Source organism: Triticum dicoccoides, chromosome 4B, assembly GCF_002162155.2.
Source record: "Triticum dicoccoides isolate Atlit2015 ecotype Zavitan chromosome 4B, WEW_v2.0, whole genome shotgun sequence".
NCBI classification, from domain to species: domain Eukaryota; kingdom Viridiplantae; phylum Streptophyta; class Magnoliopsida; order Poales; family Poaceae; genus Triticum; species Triticum dicoccoides.
This window is the reverse complement of record NC_041387.1, coordinates 22,274,094-22,278,374: the sequence shown is the minus strand read 5'-3', so window position 1 is coordinate 22,278,374 and position 4,281 is coordinate 22,274,094. Positions and strand designations below refer to the sequence as shown.

The following is a 4,281-nucleotide window of genomic DNA, read 5'->3' as shown; positions in this document are numbered from 1 at the left end:
GCGCCAACCGGAAGCGGGCCATTGTCGACTCCCTCGCCGGAAGTGATGTCTGCCCGACGAACGGGAAGAGATCGCTGCAGAGCAATGGCTTCCACGAGCAGCTCCCATGGGGTCGTGCGAGGATGGCACAGGGACCCGCAATGTACTGGTCTGGATGTTGCACAGGCAAAGGGTGGACGGTGGACGCGGCCCCCGGAGTAAGCCTCCGGCTCGTCAAAGTACTGCGCCTATCTCCTCCTCGCGCCGAGCCTCCTCTCGGCCAGACCATCGGCGAGGCGCGCAGGTCCTTCAAGGCGTCAGGATGATTGAGAGGAAGCGCGGAAAGGTCATGAGGATGGTACGTCAATGGCCAGGCTGGGTGCTCCGCTCGGGAAGCAGCTGACCGGGGAAATGCAGGACCAGGCGCTGCTGTATTGATTAACGTTACAGTTACTAACCAAACAGTCTTGGTTTTTGGTCGATACCGTTTACAGTAACAGTGTCATTTGATTCCATTTACGTTTACGTTTCCATTTCTGAACCAAACACCTCCTTAGTGTTTTTCTTATGTTAATGTCACTATTCTACTTGTTCAACAGCTTCGTTGTTCCTCCCAGACACCCCTCTTTTAATCCGTCTCGAGAGAAGAAAAGGGGATGATCACGTAGTCAAATATATTACTGGTGAGTAGCATATTGCTGAACATTTTGCACAGATTATTAGTTTAACAATTGGTAACTTTTCAGCAGCTGCAGAAATAGTATTGGCCGCTGTACCTGGCAAGTCCCATTGACCATGTCTCTTCCAAGTAGTATTTGTCAACTCCTCCCCTCGTCCGTGTTGAGAAGCGAAGTATGCGGATCATATGAACTGGTACCTTCCTCTTCCCTGAGAAGGTTGCAGGAAGAAGCAAAGTACGCGGATCATATGAATTGGTACCTTCCTCTTCCCTGAGAAGGTTGCAGGAAGCTGCAGGAACCATTTAGCTATGACAAAGTCCAATACCAGCAGCCTGTCGAACTTCTTCTGCATAGCTTGTGCAGCTGTTGTCATCCTAGGCAGAACCTGCAGTTTCTTGCAGTTCACTTACTCCAACTTCAACGGAAGCAACAGGGGTGATTTCGGCTTCAGCCCTGGCTCAGCAATCTCCAACAACTCCCTGCAGATCACGCCGAACGCCGGCAACATGACCCACCGGTCGGGGAGAGTGGTGTACGCCAAGGAGACCCTCAAGTTGTGGAACAGCAAGCGCACCACGCTCGCCTCCTTCAGGACAGATTTCATGCTCAGCATCCTCCCGCAGAACGGGACTGGAGAAGGTATGGCCTTTCTGCTCACCAATAATCCAACGTTGCCCAGCAACAGCAGCGGCCAGTGGCTGGGCGCGTGCAACAACCAGACAGATGGCGCGAAGACGAACCGAGTAGTAGCCGTGGAATTCGACATGAGGAAGAGCAACGAAGATGACCTTGATGGCAACCATGTCGACATCGACATCAACAGCATCAAATCTTTTCGGCAATACCCGCTTAATAATCTCTCCATCTTCCTCTCAACTGGGTCAGATGTATGGGTCAGTATCAGGTATCACGGCACGTTACAGTTGCTTCAAATATTTCTGGTCCAGTATAGCATCCGTGGGCGGCATCTTTTCCAGGGAGATACGTACATTGATCTGTCACAAGTTCTGCAGGACGACGTATATCTGGGGTTCGCATGTTCCATGGGCGACACCACACAACTGAACCAGATAAAGTCCTGGAACTTCACCACAGTAGACATCGATGTCAAAGTTAGAAGAGGGCATTGCAGAAAGGTGCTTTTGGCTCTCGTTACATTGCTTGTGTTTTCTATATGTTTGTTTGCTGGGCTGTTCATGTGGAGAAGGCTGACGCGGCGGAGAAGGCTCGCATACCGCAACCTGGAGAAGATGATTGACGCTAAGGATGAAAATGGAGTGGAAACTTTTCGTTTTTCCGGAGGAAAAATGGAAACGAAGAGGAAATATGAAAACGAAAACGGAAATTTGCAAAACAGAAGTGAAAATGAATTTTTTTATGCGGAAAACGAAACAAAAACGGAACGGTATTTTCCGGTGAAACATGCATGGAAATGGAACTTTCCGTTTCCGTGAATATGGAATTTCTGTTTTTACTATAGACCTATAGTTTTTTTTTTGAAAGAAAGTTCGAGCTTTGTTCATTAGAAATAATCATTACATCGTTTATGAGGATTGATAAAATTGCATTATGTGGTTCCTCAAACCAATCAGAAATGAATGAAAATCTAGCCAACTTAGCAAGTTCATGAGCAACTTTATTTGCTTCTCTATTACAATGCTCGAATCTAGAAATAGGAAAATCGCAAGCTAAGTGAAAACAGTCATCAAAAATTGCAGCTGCTGCCCCCGATGATCGTCCTCCTTCGTTCAAGGTCTCGATCACCTCCATATTATCCGAGTTAATAATTATGTGATTACAACCCGTCCTTTGCGCAAGCGATGGGTCAAATTTTAACGCTAAAGCTTCAGCCATCAACACATCTGCACACCAGTCAATCTTACCATTTCCCCCATCGATGAACCTACCTTTGTCATCTCTTAAGACAGCCTCGATCATACTCCTGAGAAGGTCGTGGTCAAAAGAAGCATCAACGTTAAGTTTAACAAATCCCGTTGGGGGGTTAGAGCATCCTCCTCTTTTCATGGAAGCCTTCGGCGAGGAGGCATTAACAAAATTTGCTTTGTAGCCCAACCACCAAAGAGAACACAATGACACAATTAGTAGAATGGATCTGAGGCCCAACTTCTACTACCACACATGTACTCAGCTTTGACCTTATACGCAATTGTCTGGTACTAATACAATACTACGCTAAGTTGCTAACATAATGATATTATTTTGTAGCTATGTTAACAACTCATTCTGTTTTGTTTTTGTGTGTATTTCTCTATGATTCAAGGGGTTTCTAAGTTCCGATCAATGCCTATTTCTGTTTCCGTATCTGCTTTGTATTTGCTTCGTGTCCGTTTTTGGTAGTATCTATTTCTGTATTCATTTCCGGGGTTTCTGTATTCGTTTTCGCTTCTGCAAAAAATGTGAAAACAAATATAATAGCACCCAGTTCCATCTGTTTCCGCTCCGCTTTCATCCCTATTTGACGCACATGGTCCGGTCAAATTTAAGCTAAGGGAGCTCAGGCGTGCGACTACCAACTTCAGTCCTACCCGCAAGCTCGGCAGAGGAGGCTTTGGCACCGTTTACCTTGGATACGTCGATGGGATGAACTCGGAGGTGGCCGTCAAGCGGGTGTCGACGGACAAGCAGGAAGACACCAACCGGGGAGAGAAGGAGTTCGTGGCGGAGGTGAACACGATCAGCAAGCTGCCGCACCGGAACCTTGTGAAGCTGATCGGCTGGTGCCACAAGAAGGGCGACCTACTCCTCGTCTACGAGTACTTCCCCATGGGCAGCCTGGACAAGCTCCTTTACGCCAGAGAAAGGACCGCGTTGTTGTCGTCACGGATGACCACCCAAAAGCTTACCTGGGAACGGCGGTACAGGATCATCTGCGGCGTAGCATCGGCGCTGGACTACCTGCACCACGGCAGCAGTAAGCGGATCCTCCACAGGGACGTCAAGGCCAACAATGTGATGCTGGATGCGGAGTACAACACGCGGCTGGGGGACTTCGGCCTCGCCCGCGTCATCCAGCACGACGACGTCACGCACCACTCCACGCAGGTCATGGCGGGGACCCGCGGCTACATGGTGTATGAGAGCTTCTTCACCGGCCATGCCAGCCTAGACACGGACGTGTATGCGTTCGGGGTCTTTGTCATGGAGGTGGTCAGCGGGAGGAGCCCCAGCAACGCCGTGCAGCACCAGCACATCCACGGCAGCGAACACCGTGGTGAGAAGGATTCTTCGGGCGGCGGGGGAGCACGACACCCCTTGTCGATGCACATTGTGGACTGGATATGGTAGCTCTACGGCGAGGGGAAGGCCTTGCAAGCTGTCGACCGTTGCTCGGCGAGTTTGAGCAGGCGCAGGTGGATTGTGCGGTGAGGCTCACGTTGGCGTGCTGCCACCCGAACCCCAGGGAGAGGCCGTCCATGAGGACGTCGGTGCAGGTGTTGATCGATGGTGCCCCGCCGCCGGAGCCGCCGGTTAATAAACCTGCATTTGTTTGGCCTCCGGGCGGCAATCAACGGGAGATGGAGCCCGGAGTGATTTCCACGATTGACGAACCCCGAGGTGCGTTTACGTGTCGGTCATCAACACTCCCGGTTTTTGTCGATTC

The 4,281-nt window shown here is 50.1% G+C and overlaps 1 pseudogene; it reads left to right on the top strand.

Annotated features, from left to right (window-relative positions):
• Positions 1 to 967: 967 nt before the first annotated feature.
• LOC119292441 overlaps positions 968 to 4,281 on the top strand; it is a 19,153-nt pseudogene continuing 15,839 nt past the window's right edge.